General features: G+C 46.5%; 1 protein-coding gene and 1 long non-coding RNA gene across 3 annotated transcripts in view; one reads left to right on the top strand and one right to left on the bottom strand.

The window, feature by feature from the left end:
* Positions 1-15,936, top strand: part of COL26A1 (collagen type XXVI alpha 1 chain) — a 168,528-nt gene that overhangs the window by 46,141 nt on the left and 106,451 nt on the right. The window lies entirely within an intron of this gene.
* On the bottom strand, positions 707-3,645 carry LOC128798104 (uncharacterized). The gene is made up of 3 exons (XR_008434328.1): positions 3,498-3,645; positions 1,082-1,166; positions 707-983 (listed from the first exon to the last, which is right to left on the bottom strand). It is a non-coding gene; the product is annotated as an uncharacterized LOC128798104 (long non-coding RNA).

Raw genomic sequence — 15,936 nt, forward strand, 5'->3', positions numbered from 1 at the left:
AGGGCTGCTTTTGCTTTGGCACTGAACAGCAGTGGGCACTTTTCCTTTTCACCACTGCTCCTGGGCACCAGCCATGTCAGGGCAGTCCTTGCCAGCATCTGTCATGGTTTTCCTTTGCTCCCCAGCTCTCCCCATGGCCCTGAACAGTGTCACACAGAGCAGCTCCCTGGGAATCATCCTGTAGCTCTGCACAAACCCTGCACTACAACAGTGAGCCAGATTTGCTGGTCCAGGTGTGCAGCTGATTTGAAACGTGTGTTAAATCCCTTGTTTTGGCACAAATCCCTGTGCAGCTTGATGTCCCATCCATGTGGATTGGAGCAGGCAGGGTTGAGCTAGGTCTGGGTATGCATTAACCAGCTGAATAGAAGCTAACTTCAGTTTGGGTGCAATAATCAGCCTCTGCTGGTGCAGTAGTATGGGCTCTCTCCCATTTGCTGTTAGCTGAAATGGTTCCCCGTTTCTGAGAGGGTGTTGGAAGAGCTAAGAAGCAATCATCAAGATTTTTCTGATTACTACAGATGACAGAGGACAGTTGGACCACTGATGTTTATATAAGAAAACTCTGTGGCACCTGTATAGAAAGGGAAGGTGATTTTATTTCAAAACACATCAATATGTTGATTCTACCACCCACATTCTTATAATTGTGAGCACTTGTGTGGTCTGGATTGGATAACCTGTGGGACATGGACAAAAACGGACAGTGGTTGTCATATCCTCTGTCTTCTGAGTCTTTCCAGGCTGTTGCAGAAAGCTGGATTTTGGAGAGCCTTTCTTGCCTTCTAGATGTCAGCAATAGTTATGATGTTACCTTTTGACTTAGCAGTTTGCTTACTTCACTGTCAGTAACTAGAACTTAGGGCTTCTTCCTGTTGTCTTTGACCTTATTTTGGCTGCTGTTTGTCTGCCCACTGAGATAACAGGAAGGAGCAGTGTGTGTAACCTTCATGTGTATTTGCTTCTCAGCAATGTTAATGCTCCTGTCAAAAAAGCCAGTTAGCACTTGGACTAGGTGATTGTTGTAGGTCCCTTCCAACAGGGACTGTTTTTGAAAACAATTTCCCTGTGTGTGACATACCTGTGCCTTTTGAGATGCATGCTGTGGGCCGAGATCCATCCAATGCACCTGCAGATCCAGGTTTCTCATTGGGATCTTGGAGTTGCTTTGGATTCACAGAATCACAGAATCACCAGGTTGGAAGAGACCTTAAAGATCATTGAGTCCAACCCATGCCCCTACACCACAGCTAACCCATGGCACATCCAGTGTTTTTTTTACCACACTCAGGGATGGTGACTCCACCACCTCCCCGGGCAGGCCATTCCAGAACTTTATCACTCTTTCCATGAAAAACTTTTTTTTATATCCAACCTATATTTCCCCTGGCATAGCTTGAGACTGTGTCCTCTGGTTCTGTCAGTGCTGTCTGATGAAAGAGACCAACCCCACCTGACTACAACCACCTTTCAGGGAGTTGTAGAGAGAACAGCATGGGTGCATCTCTGGGTTTGCTGCCATAGACAGTTTTGATGTGCCCTGAAGCATCTTCCTGAGTGCTCTGCTCCCAGCTCCTCCTCCCAGCTTGCCCGTGCAAACAGACCAACCCCAAACCCCCCAAACATCACTTAGTGTTCAAATTGCACAGCCTTCTCCCTCATTCCAATGTCTAAATTCCACTTCATTGATGCAATAGATGCTTCAGGCCATGTTCTCCAGGGCAGTGATTCCAGCTCCTCATGTGATTAAAGTCACTTGGCCAGCAGCCCTTATCACAGCAGGGTTCATTCCTCCAGTAAGAGAGGCTGGTGCACGTTAACCACACTGGGGTTCCAGATTTCATAGCCTTGGGATTTCTGCCTCAGTAGTGAGAATACGCTGGGATTTGTCGTGATCCCACCTGAGCCCGCAGAACATTTGGATAATGGGCAAATAGCAGGATCTGGGTGCCTGTAGCCATCAATCTCCACAGGCACAGTAGATGTTTTTATTGCCCTCGCTTATCTGGCTATCCCTCACTCTTTTAATATGAACCATACCAAATAAAGCTGACTGAGGATGGAAGATTATCTGTGGTATTCGTCACTTGTAGGAAGGGGAGTTGGTTCAGTGTTGGCTTTTAGCATTTGCTAGGCCTTGTCTCCTTGACAGAAAACAACAGACTAAAGCCATTACCAAGAACAGCTGCTTAGAAGGGGCTTGGAATATTTTTTCCGCCTTTGCTGACCTGGACCACAGCAATTATAAGTTCTGGTTATTGTAAACTTACCACAGAACACAAGGCATACCTTAAAATGATGTCATGTCTAGACACACAATTCAGGTATAAATTATGGAGAGAAAGTAGCTTGTTCAGTGGTTAAACTGTAAAAATTTAACAAGATATTTCTGTGTCTCTAGCCTTCACTCTTGCATACGTATTTCTTTACCTCTTACCAGGAGAATTCTGCGACTGCCTCTTAATTTTTTTGTGTTGGGAGATGGAATTTCCTCCCTGTTCTCCATTTCATTTCCTATTTCTGCCTCGCTGGGTCTCAAGGGAAGCTGTGTAGCCATCTACTCAGAGTCCAGAGCTGGAGAAGAAGACTCTTGGGTCCAGTCATGACTCAGGCAAGGTCACACAAGGGGTGATGTACGGCAACCTTTCCAAAATTTGGCTTGCTATTTTGGGTAGCTTTGTTTTATGGGTTAGTAGGGGAAAGAGAACTCAGCTGTAGTGCCCAGGTGCCTGATTTTCCAAAAACTCAGAATCTGGAGTCTCAGCAATGTCCCAGTGAGGCTGCATGGGCCTTACATTTCAGGGGAAGTTGGACCCCACTTACAGCAGCCTCATCCCTGCGGTTGTGTGAGCTGGATTTCTGTCTGGAGTCACTGCTGCAGCCCTCAGGGGAATGGTGGGCACAGCTGATGGGCAGTCTCACACCTGGGGACTCGAGTCCTGCAGGCTCAGAGGAGGGGTGGCTGTCGCAGGTGCTGGGGAGCAGCACGTGCACATCAGTGAGCAGCACGTGCAAATCAGTGTCCTGCCCACCACCAGGGACTTGGGCAGAACTCCACTGCTGCATGGGAATGGTTCCCCTACTGACAGGGCCTAGCTACTCTGACTTGTGTCAAAATCAGCTCCCCACGCTTGGCCTTGGCTGAATTTCCCCATGAGATGGGAATGGTTGGCTTAGCACCTGGTGTAATCTAAACCTCCAGGTAGCTGCAATGAAAGGCAGGCTTTGGAGGTGGAGGAGGCCTGTTGGGTTAGCAAGCCAGTGCAGGGCTATTCTCCATAGTGTATTCTGTTGTGCTTTTCCTGGCCTAATTACACAATCCTCAAGTGAATGAATTTGGCAAGAACATTCTTCCGTTTTTACTGGTGTTTGGTCTCATGTTCTCTTAGTAAGCTTTTTCTCAGTCATCTCCATTAGAACAAACTGCCATCTAGAATTTCTCTGTGTAGAAGCCTATTGTGGATTTTGCTGCCAGGTCCAAATATGATAACTCTTACCTGAGAAGCACCTTGCTGTCCCCAGACACCTGGTTTGCCATTTGCGTGTCCTCTTGAGAGCAAGGATCTAACTTTTGTCATACCTGGGCATCTCATGGTCTTTTTTGACCCATAATCACATCAGTTTGTTTCCTGGAAGCTCTCTATGCTGCAGGTCTCTGGAGACAACTATTAATGCTCAGCAAGCAGAGATGGCAACTGATTCTAGAGAAGTTGTTCTGCTCTTGTTGCCATGGGGACAGTTTTGGAATACACTGAAGAACAGTTTCACTCTATTTTCAGCTTATGCAGCAATGTTCTCAATTCCAAAGGGGCACATGTTTCTGCAGTTTCATGAACTTGAAGCATCCACACTGGCAACTCGTGTGGAAGACTTTTCTTTGGTATCCATGAACTTAGGGAGAGAAGCCCTAGGCCTTGGTTCACTCTCAACAACTGTTTTTTTTGGTAGAACAGCAATCAGGTCAACTGTCCCTGTGCCATATAGATGTCAGATCTGCTCTGGAACTGTGGCTTTCTTGTCCTGACCAAATGTTTGTACAAAGGTCCTTTTGTACAAAGCTCCACAGGTCCTTTTTGCTGCCCTGCTTTTCAGGATCACAACAAGATCTGTTTTCATTTGGATGTATTTGTATCCATTGTTTCTCCTGGCCTCTTTGTCCCCTGTCAGCCAGGAATGACCTTTTTTCTGTGTTGTTTCGCTGTGTTTGCCCCCTGCTTTGCTGCTGTCTGTAGGGCAGTGTGTGGAAGGTGAACATTGTGCATCCTGCCAGGTGCCCAGTGCCCTCTGAGGGGTTAATGCTCTGTGCAGGAGGCACAAACCTTGAGGTATTTATGAAGGCACAAATTGCTATAACATCTTCAGAGATCCACAAATAAAGTGATTGTTGAAGCAAGGCCACGGAGTAGATGCTGCCACTGGAATACTTTGTTGTTTTAAGAGCACTGAAGAAATTAAAACTCCCACTGCACCCTTCCAATGTCTTGCACAAGCTGAGGTGGCCTTAGGGCCCCTTTTCAGCTTTTGATTGAGTGATTGTTTTTGTACATGGATGTCTTTTTTTTTTTCTTTAATGGCTATTAAACATAGGAGGAGAGTGTTATTACAGCTCTAAGTGCTGTCAGCCAAAGTTTGTCCTCACTTCTGCTTCTAGCATATCCACTTGCAGTTGTCCCAGTTTTCCCTATTCATGGCTTTTAAGAGGTTCTTTTTCTTTCATGAGACTCTTGATCAGCTCAAGTACAAACAGATGGAAAGCAGCAGAGATCCAGCTCCATAGCAGCACCCAGGCCAGGGTCTTAACTCAGCTGAAGTGTTTGGTGCTCAGGGACAGGGCTACAGCCAGGAATTGCATAACCTGGGGCAGGATGCTGTAGGTTCCTCCATGTGTTGTCCTTCACTATTCTTCCATCTTTACCTCTCCCTCACCTCCCCTTTTGTCCTGTCTTTCCAAGGCTCTTGTTTGCCCAGGTGGAGCTGTCTTCCTTTCCCAGAATACTGGGGTGTTCCTCTCCTGGCCGAGTCCAAGGACAGGAAGCTACAGGCTCAGCTGGCACCTGTCCCCTCCCTGGGCACAGGGGGACAGGGAGTGATGGCTGATGATCCGTGGGAGCTGAAAGTTATGGAGAAACAATTGGTGTTTCATGGAAGAGTTGACTTGGCACCCTCTTCTGTTTTATGGTGTTTAGGAAGTGCTCTCCAATGGAAGAACAGCTTCTCTGGATAAAGGATTCTGGTCCTACTGCTGAGTGTGCATTGTGAATGCCAACTTCTGCTGTCCCTTTACTTCAAATAGCCACAAAACAGAAGCAGTAGTTAGCACAGAAATTGTCACTAATGGACCATCTTGCCTCGGGGTGTGTGTGTCTGGTTTTGAGCCCCTGGTCACTGCATGACCTCGGTTGTAAGGAGTCTTGGCCATGTCCTGACTTTGTGCCAACAAAAAGAATTCTCCAGTGGACCACTGTGTGTGTTTCTCCTGTGGAATGATCACCATGTAACTTTGCCAGGGTCAATGTGAGCCATCTTTCAAACAAATGTCATATGCAAGTTTGCAAATCCTATTGTCCCAGGAAAAATTAACTTTCTCCAAAGTGTTGAAGTGTTGCAGGAAGCGAAACTTCAGACTGCACTGGAATATTGAACTATGTGGAAGTTGGAGAATTTTCCCACTTCTGCTCCATGTGGAGTAACTTAGCTTTTTCAGCACCTTAAGGGCATTGACATACATCCAGAGAAGGGAAAGGAGCAGAAATGCAAGAAATGAAAATGTAAACCAGAGCTGCTTAGGCAGAGACCACGGCCTGTGTATGAGACTCCCTTTTGCTTCAGATTTTATAGGATTTTTATGGGAAAGGGAAGAGATATGATCTCTGGGAAGAACACACCTATTCTGTAGCTTTCTACTCAGAGATGGCCTTTAGCAAGTGTGTGTGGATAGATAAGCTCTTAATATGAAGCAGAGCTTCTTAAAGTTCTTAACAACATCTCTCTAAGTATCACCACTAGGAACTCTGCAGGGAGAGATTTTGTTTAATTTTATTAGAAATTTTTAACTTTAATAGGAATTTTAACTTGTAGGAAGTTAAAGTTTGGTTAACAGTGGAACTAGCTTTTCATACACTGTAGTTGGGTCAATGCTGTTGGGAACTGAACGTGCCTGTTAGAAATGAAGCAGTGGATGGAGTGTAGTGTGAAACCTGCTGTGATGCTGATTCGGAATAGATGTGGTGTTGTTTAACACAAAATAACAATTTCCCTTTATATAAGTTCTAAATAAACATAAAAAATGTGTGTGCATCTGTGGCTGTACTGAAAAGAAGCATCTTTGCTCACAGATTTCCATGTTTTCCTCTGGCTGACAACCCACATGGCCATTTTGTGCCATGTAATTGCAGGACTCTCAGTCTATCCATTTTCCAAGTAGTGCTCTTGGCCACACCAGCAAGCCAGGCTGTGAACATTGTGAGGACAGACTCCATCACATTTTTCTATAATCTCAGCTAGTTCCTGAAGTGGAGCTTTGAGTGACTGGTGACAGATCTGCTCTACGTTTGGAAGCAAATGCAAATTATTTCAGAGAAAATCTTTTTCACAGAGCAAGCCTCTGCTGGCTGGGGAGGAAGGATCAGATATATTCACCTAGGCTTTCTCATCTAGCCAGCTTCACATTCCTTTCCCTCTTCCTCCCAGGCTTCTGTTTCTTTTGTTTCCCCCCAAGACCCATTGTTCTTCTTCTCTTCCAGTGGTTAAGGCACAGCTGGAGTCAGGAACAGCCAGAGAGCAGTTTTGGGGTGCTGGGCTGAGGTGGGCTCCCAATTCCCAGCCCCAGCTTCTCTCCTGTGCCCAGTCCTTGGTGGCTCACACCAGCTCCCACCAGTGCCATCATCCACAACTTCTGCTGGCTCCACAGGGTCAGGTATTCCAAACTCCTCTGCCAGTGCTCTACAAGGACAAGGTCCCTTCTTCTGCGCTGTTAACGGGGAATACTCACATCAGTGAAGCTTCAGATGTGGAAAAAGGAACAGGAGGCAATTGTTTCTTCATCTCCCTGGTATAAGACACCCCAAACCTGGGATGTTGTGGGCAGAAATTTGTTCTGAGAGCAGCAATGCCTGGGGAAGCCTCTCTCCAATTGGTTCAAAGCTGAATTTCACTCCTGTGCCAAGAGGGTTGGTAAAGCATGTCCCCACCTTGCCGTGGGTTTTCAGAATGGCAAAGGCTGCTCTCCTGTGCTTGGCTCCTCAGGCTGAGGAAGGTGAGTGAACTGTCACAGCTCTCAAGCTAGGACTGCACAGGGTGTGCAGGCCCTGCCTCTAACTCCTCTGCAGCTGCTCCTCCTGGAAAGGAACCAGAGGGTGAATCCAGCAGGAGCTTCTCTCCTGCTCCTCAGCTACCTGAGGAAGGTATCTCCTGTGCCTGCTTTCTGCAGCTGCCTTCCCTGGAGGGCTTCCCTGATGGAAATGCAGGAGGGCTTTTGGCTTGTGAGAAGGAAAATGATACTTTGGAAATTACCAGGCTCCAGGATTTAACTCTTTAGCCTCTGGAGTTCCCAAGCATGGACTGCTTCAACATGCTGAGCTAGCCTCTGCTTCCCGAGTGTCCTGCAACTGAACTGAGCATTCTGGGATGTGCAGGACAGCCCATTTTCTTCCCTGCATCCATAGGATCCCCACTGTGCAGGCAAGAAATCATCAGGGAACAACCCAGCAAGAAAAGGAGGTGAGAGCAAGTGCCTGAACTCTGCAAAGCAAAACTCTGGGAGTGGCTCACCTTCCTCCCACCTTTCCTAAAGCTCAGCAGCACTCATGGAGCTGGAATAGGGGCTGCATTTATCAAATTCCTGTCTGCAACAGCAATGCAGTTGTTTTAGATTAGTGTACAAATAGACATTAGTGTAATACATCTGTTGTTAATCCACATCTTGGTAGAAAAGAGATGCCAACACATCATTTATTAGCCACATCGATCCTATAATGTCCTTTCTTTTGTCTTTTGAGTATGTAATGGGTTCCAGGATGTCTTTTATTTCATTGTATACCACATTTCCTCTTGTCTAACATAGCAGGACATAATGTGTTCCAGGATATAATTTATGCCATTTTGGAACTGGACACCACACAATGTATCCTGAACTTTTCTGAAAACCTTCAGTGTGTTGTGCTCTGCTCGCAGGTCTTTGCACAATTGATGGGTAGAAAGAACTGGAAAACTAGTAGGAAGGAAAGCAATTTTTTCTTAGTCTAAGGAGAGCTGAAGGACCATGAGGAACTCTGGATGCTGGCATGGCAGGGTATAACTCTTACACCCTTGATTTATTTAGAAAGTTGGAAAGGCAAATGGTAGTCCAGCTTAAGAGCCTATCCATGACTGCTTGTGTAAGACCCTGATAGTTTCAGTGGGATTCCACCTTGAAAAGGAACCAGTGAAGGGGCAGCTGTTTATCTCCTTTCTTTTGTGAAAATTGAGAGCTGCTGCTTATCTGACTATATCAAAACTCTGTGCCAACCATAGGTGAAGAAATGAAAACCACCTCATTGTCTTTTTCCCTGTTTGGTGGTGTTAATGGGGTTTGAGAAGCAGATGACATTTACAAGTGATGAGGGAAGCAGGGACACAAGAACTGCTGAAAACTGGGGAGTTTGGTGGTAATTTTCTTGTGGAATGATCATCTGGGGAGGAATTGGCAGTGGCCACTTGCCTGATAGCTTCTGCAGGAGTCTGTTCCTTTTGCTTGTCTTTGTCATGAATTAAAATCCCACCCAGAACGATGGAATCCCAGTCCTGCATCCCCTCCCCACTGCAATATCCCAGTGTCAGCTTTGGCCTGTGCCAGATGTTCACTTTGTGGTGGAGTTGGACACTTGAGCAAGAGACAGGTCCAAAGGGACAGCACAGGATTTCAAATCAGCTTCTGCACAGAGGCAGGATCACCATGAGCAGAACCTTTGAGTTTTAGGTCAGACCAACAGTTGTTGTCAACTTGTGGAAAGGTTTTTAAAGATAAAATATTTTGGCATGATAAAATACATTCCTTTTTTTGTTGGGTTTTTTATTTGTTTTTGTTTTGTTTGTTAGTTTGTTTTGTTATTTTCTTTCTTTCATCAAAAGATCTCACAGGAGACAATTTCTCTTGCACTGTCCCAGTTTCCCTGCTGTGGACCCCATTCTGTCTGTGTGTGTCTGGCTTCTGATGCCTCAGTCCTGAGGCTGGAGGACTGGAAGGGAATAATAGCCCTGAGTTCTTGCTCCATCAGACCTTTTTCTTTATTTTGTGCTGCTTTTAAGAACAGGGATAGTACAGGGAGTCTGGGAAGGGTTGCTGGGGTAACAGAGATGTAAGACCGGAGGGAATAATGTTAATTAAATAAATTGCTGACTCTGAGCAGTCTGATAACTCAGACGGGTGAGTTCTCAGGCTTGACATCATGTTTTTCTCCTTTCCTCCCTCCTGCCCTGCCTCTCTGCCTCTCACTTGCAGGCACTGTCATTCACAGGCCTGCAGTTCAGCTAAATCCAATATGGTGTCATGCCATTAGCACACAGGTCTCCTGTGCCAGGATCTTATTTCCAGGTCTCCAGAGAACCAAATGTTCAAACTTTCTAAAAGGCAAACTGTTGTAGAAATAGGAAACTCTTCTTCTTCTCCACACATCTCAGCACCATTCCTGTGCAAGGGGAGATAGAATATGAAATAACAAACAGAACAGACACCAGTCAAGTGATTAATTCTCCTGCCAAGGCATAAGAATACTGGAGGATGGGAAGGACTGAAGAAGGTGGAGTTATTTGTGTTGTGAATAACAGCTGTAGGTCTGTATCGTGCCATAAACACAGAATAGAGTTTCAAACTGAAAGCTCTTCCTGTCTGCACTATCTGCTTTAGTGAAAAGATCACAAAATTAAGGCAGTTGTGAAATTGTGTGCTTGCATATGAATGGTCTCCAGATCTCAGTGTCACAGTACATGAACACAACTGAAATTTCTGTGTGGTTCAGAACTTTTTACTGCTATTGAGATCTCTTCTGGTTGCATCAGAGCAGATAAACCTCCCAGAGCACAGCCCAGCTAGAAAATTGTGGTGCTTGAGAAGAACCTTAAGGAAGAATAAGTTTTTTTGCTAACTGTTGGATGTATGGTCCTTTATGCTTTCCTTGATGTCAGCCCTTTTCAAGGGCTTGTTCTTCCTGGCACTTCCTACTGGCATTTACCTTGTTGGTACCTATGGCAGGTAGTTGCTGTTGAGGCCTAGATGGCATTTTGTCCTACCACCATGAATTAAAGAGCTCCTTAGGAGGAATGGTGTGTGCCTGTACACAGAGAGGAATTAACAGCACACTTAGGTGCTGTGCAGGTTGGGACACTGAAGTGACTTTCCCGTGGTTAACAAACAGTGCTCTGTAGAAGATGTTGTTGCTTCTCAGCTCTGTGCCTCAATCTAGTTTGCATTTTCTCTCCCTGGAACAGAAATGACAAATATTAGAGTGATAGAAGCTGCCTGGATCATGTAAAATTCTGCCCCTGTCCTTTTTCTCCTAGACCAAGCCTGCTTTGTGTAGCACTGCTCAGAGTCTGGTGAAACCCCCCTGGCCTGCACCTGCCTGGCCCCCAGCATGGCTTGACCTCTGAGAAAATTGGCTTTCCTGGGGTCCAGGTAAAACTGGTTTGTGGTTCTCAGCCAGTCCTTGGTCCATCAGCTGCTCTAAAATCCGCTTTAGAGCCAAACTCTGGTTTAGTGGCTTATAATGCCAAGGGAGCCACTCCTAGGCTGTGTGTGCTCCTGTCTGGGCCCTGCAGCCAGAAGGTTGCAATTATTTCCTTGCTCTTTCAGCCTTCATTATGCTGCTCCACATGCCTTCATATGGTAAAGGACACTGCAGTTCTAACAAGCTTGGCTGGAATAATCATTCCTTCTTGGCAAATACTTCCCCTGACTTGAAGCTGTGCAGCGAGACCAAGAGAATCATCTTTATCTTCTGCAGTGAGGTGGTGATGCTGCTCTCTCAGCCCTGTCCCTGCTGAGGCAGGTGTCCATTCCTGTGGGAAAGGGAAGGGAATACTTCAGTTTGGGCTGTTGAGCCAGTGCCTGCAGCTCACCAAGTGCTAGGAATGTGCTGTTGCCATGGTGATGCAGGCTGGTCAGTGCCATGTGCTGGTGCCACGACTTCCCAGACCACTGGGGGAGTGGGTAAAGAATCCTGTGCCCAATTAAGCACAGCAAGCACCAGCCTACAGAGCTGTACAGGCAAATGCAGTGAGGGAGTGGGATGGCTCTGTGGGAACTGTAGACAAAGCAACACTGAAGACACTTAAAATACCTTGGAGGTGGTTTGTTTTCCACATGCACTGTCTCAGGTGAAGCTGGTGCACTTTCAGGTACTCAGGTACTTGCACAACACATGGTCCAGCAGGTTAAATTTGATTCCTTCCTGCCCTGAAGGCGCTGGAACTGCTCTGAGTTTCCCCCAGCAGAGCTGAGGTTGGGGTTAAAGCAGATGGGAAACTTGGCAAGCCGTGCAGGCAGGATGGCTTTGCAGGGGCCAGTCACAAGTGCACATCTGTGTGCTTCTGCCATTCTGTGAATTAGTGAGAGAGGGGCTTAAGGGGGTTAGAAAAAAAAGGAGAAATCATGGTGTGATGCAGTGTTTTGGCACGACCGAGTTATTTTCCTTAATAGTTTGGAGATGATTTAATATTGGAGATAATTAAATTGAAGGTGTCATTTCAAAAGATAACAATGTCTGTATGAGCTCTGTTAGGTTTGGCATAAGCTGTAGCTTGGTTTGTGGAGATTGAGGGATTTTCTTGAGTGGAACATGGGGGAGGAAAGTGGAACATGGTAGAGGAAAGGCAAGGCTAGTTTGATGGCATTTATTTCCACCCTTTCTTGCTGAGAATAAATAATCTGACATAATGCAGAGCAAGAAAGCAGCCCCTGTGACTTCAAGGGGGTGAGAGCAAAATACTCCCCTGGACTTCAGAGTAGCTTCTGACAAAGAAACATTTTAGATCAAGTCACATCTTCATGTGCCTGCTCCCATGATCTGCTCAGGGAGAGAAACTGGCCTGGGAAGCAGCGCTGGGGTCAGGAAGCACTGTGAGCTCTGCAGGGACCATTCGGAGGGGTGTGGGGTCCCAGGGTCCTTCTGGACTCCCAAAATGTCACACTCTTCTCCACTGTCACTTGTTTCAACTGGAAGGTCCCTGTATGTGTAGCTGACATGATTTGTGGCTTGCTCTGTGCCTTTCCTGCAGGACAGGCAGGTAATAATGACAACCACCTCTCCTTCCACCCCAACAGGGGAAGTCCTGCCCTGTGCTGGGCACAACTCAGTTTGTAATCCCTGTGGGGACATGCTAATCCTTATACTTGGGGTACAGGTCTCCTCCAGAGCTGTGTGTAATGTGGGGGACTTACCCAGCCAAAATTTAACATTTAGCCTTCTGGTATGTGACCTACAGGTGACTGGAACACGTGTTCCAGAACTGAGGTGCCGGCCTGCTCCTATAGACCCTCTTGCATGGTTGGATGGAGGCAGCCTGCAGTCTTCCCAGCCAGAATCCCTGTGAGTTGGCAGGGAGCCCTCAGTCCCACGTGTCAGTGCTCTGCTCCCTCCCTGCCGTGCCCCAGGCCCTGCCTGTGACATGGGGAGCTGGGCTGGTGGGGAACAGGTCCCTGCTCAGGACACCTGCCTTGGTGACCTCTTCCCTGACTGTCCTTGAAGATGCTCCCTCAGCCCAGCCCTACTGAGCAGTGGGTTTGTGCAGCAAGAGATTGGTAGCAGTTTTCCTTCTCTTTGAACACTGCATTTTTAGTGATATTTCGCCTGCCTAAATGCTGCATTTATTTCTCTGGGTCTCAGAGCTCTGCTGCCACCAGTTTAACACCAGCTGTGTGACCCTCAGAGAAGAAAGGCTCTATGTAATAAAGTGTGTGTGTCTGTATTTTTTTCACTTTAGCTCTGATGTGAAAAGCCTTGTCTGGGCATTTAAGTGGAGTAGCTTGTGATATACACCAATTTATGTAGAAGTTGGCAGGGTTTTTTTTCCTTGCCAGCAGGAGAAGGAAGGGGACCTGGGACCTCCTTCTGGTGAATTACTTAGAAAAACAGCCAACATTTAAAATTACAGGTTTGGAATTGAACTATAAATTCCAGTGAAGTAAAAGATCCATGAATAATATGTCATTAGTCTGAAATATAATTTGTTTGTATGTTTTAAGCAGTAGAAAGGAAACAGGATATAATTCCTATTAGCAACGTATATATTTTCCCCAAGCAAGAACCAGCTGCCTGATGGAAAGTTTATGTTTGCTCTATAAATGTTTTTAACTGTTTGGTTGTACTGGGTTCTTTTTCCAGTGGTACACAGAGCTTTAATCTCTCCTGGTTCAGCTGGTCTGATGTGCTGCTCTCAGTCTGGGATTGTGTGCCCTCTGTTCAGTGTGACTGTGTCATGGGCTGCCCCAGATTTAACACAAGATCCAGAAATCAAGAGTGAGTTTATCTGTCTGCTCTGATGGGCATCTTGAGAATTACAAGCCAGACTCACAGAAGATCTTCTCACATCTTTGCTTAGATCTGACCAACTCTTCTGTGATCTGGAAAAGTCTGGTGAAACAGGAGGAGGTGTTTTTACAAGGGACTTTTTGCATTTCTCACATAGTGTTGGACCAGTGTAATCATAGAGCACTTTTGGTGGTTTTATTGGGGACCACGTGATTTTGTTTATGCCCTTAGATGTCTGAGTGAACAGACATCAAAGCTGTTAGATTTGCTTTTGTTTGAGACAGAAATTGAGACAGATTCTTCCACAAAAATGTTTAAGGCACTTGTGGTGCCCTTCAGTGTTTGCCCTTTCAGTGAGCAGGGGTGGATGCCAGCTGAAGAATCTGGAGTTTATCTCATTTTCCTTTATCAATCTGTGTCTGCTCACTGGGATGATGGTGACATTGTGGCTGTACCTGCTTATCTCACAGCAGACAGCTGTGGAAGGCAAAAGCTTACAGAAAACTATTTTTTTAAAGAATGATTCCAGTTTAACATTCTTGGGTCCTATCTTGTGTTTTAAATAACTCTGGGTTTAGGTCGGGAGGCTGGAGTATGGGACTTGGTTTGGGAAGTTATGCTGGCTCCAAAGTGGTGCATCCCAGGGGTGAATTTGGGCTCACAAAAAGTTTTTGTGGGTTCTGAAAAGGTTCTGAGCTTCCTGCAAATCTTAATGACCTTGATAAGGGCTTGCTGTGAATTCACCTTTAGAGAGATTGAGAAATAAAAAGAGGACAAATTATTCAAACATGCTCTGTGATGACACCTGGCACTGCAGGAGGCTGAGGAGCAGTGTCTGCCCAGCAACACTTGGGGACAGTAAATGTGTAACTCTGGAGGTCCTGGGCCTTTCTCACTGCTTGGAATTGGAAACAACTCAGCCAAAGGCAGTGGAAGAGCATTTTTGATAAAGATGGCATAAACAGAAACATGGTGGAGACCTGTAGCACCCCTGTGAATCCCGGGCCGAGCCAGAAAGAGTTAAAGAGCTCCTGTCCAGGGAGTAATGGCAGGAGCTGCCATTTGGTGCTGACAGACAGGGAGTCACTCGCTGCCTGCAGCTTCTATCAATTTCCACTCTGTTGTCAGCAGGTTGTAAATAAAACCTCTGCTGGGCTGCTCTTTGTGCTGGCTCTGGGGCTGCAGCCGCCTCCGGGCCAGCTCTGATGGATTCGAGGCCTGATGGACGCCCGGGGCCTGGCGGGGCCTGCGGCCATGGCTCGGGGCAGGGGACACGTCCCAGCGCCCCATGTCCTGCTGGCATGGCCCCAGAGCCTGCCAGGGCCAGCAGGAGCCCCAGGGCACTGTGTGTTCTCTGGGGATCACCCCAAGGAAATAAACTGCTCTCTGATGTGAGCTGGCCTTGATTTTTTGGCAGCTTCGAGAGAGAGAAATAGGATTAAAACTAAATGGAGGAATTCCTCTTTTCAAAAAGAAAAATGGAAGAGGAGGGAAAGGGTCCAGCTTGAAATCGAGCTTAATGTTGCTGCTCACTCTTGGAGTTGCTCAGAAGGCATCCAAAAGTGAAGTTTTGTGTTTCTGGGAGCACCCTGGCCCAGCACGGCGAGCTATGGAACAGGGGCCCTGAGTTGTGCTTTGTGGCTCCACCACCAACTCCTGCGTGTGATGGGGACCAAAGTACTCAGGCCAACTTTTCAGAGGCAGTCAATAATTTTTGGGCTGTCTGGTTTGGGAGTTTCCAAATCCAAGCAGCTTCCACTGGCTTCTGTTGGTGGTTCAGAGTAGGCAGAGCCTTAAACAAACAAACAACCCCTGCTGCTGCTGCTCAGACATCCCAGCTTAAGACATCTGAAGTCTCCAGTTCCCAAGTCCTCTTTCCACACCAGAAAATGTTGACTTTCGTCTTTGTCTGTTTCTTCATCCATAAAATAACAATTTTACAACCAATTGCTTATACCTGATAGCTGATGTAAGGATAAAAAATAAGTTAGCTTCCTCAAAGGAAACAGTTGTGAAGCAAACTTTACAAATGTGGTGCCAAGGCTTTCATGATGGCCCTGTCTCTATGGGAGGCTCAGATGCTGTGTAAGTCTCTGTTTTGAACTAATTCAGAGCATTTCTTTTCAGGCTCCTGCGAGTCTTGTCCTCTCTGAACATGAGTGTTCCCATTCTCCAGTTTATTTTCCACATCCGTGTGGTCATCTGGAACAGTCCAGTTCCCAGGGTAGGCTGTATGGGGAGCATTGGATTTGAGCAGGATGGTGTTCATCCCCAGAAAATGCTGATTCGAGATCACTCCAAAGCAGCAGCCCCAGGAGGATACTGGCAAAGCTGCAGCTTTGAGCATTTGAATGGTGGCTGTGGGCCCCAGGTCTCTGAAATGAGGCTGAAATCTTTTAGATTCTATTAAATGGGCATTTTTATTTGCATT

The sequence above is a fragment of the Vidua chalybeata genome, chromosome 20, assembly GCF_026979565.1.
Source record: "Vidua chalybeata isolate OUT-0048 chromosome 20, bVidCha1 merged haplotype, whole genome shotgun sequence".
NCBI lineage: Eukaryota > Metazoa > Chordata > Aves > Passeriformes > Viduidae > Vidua > Vidua chalybeata.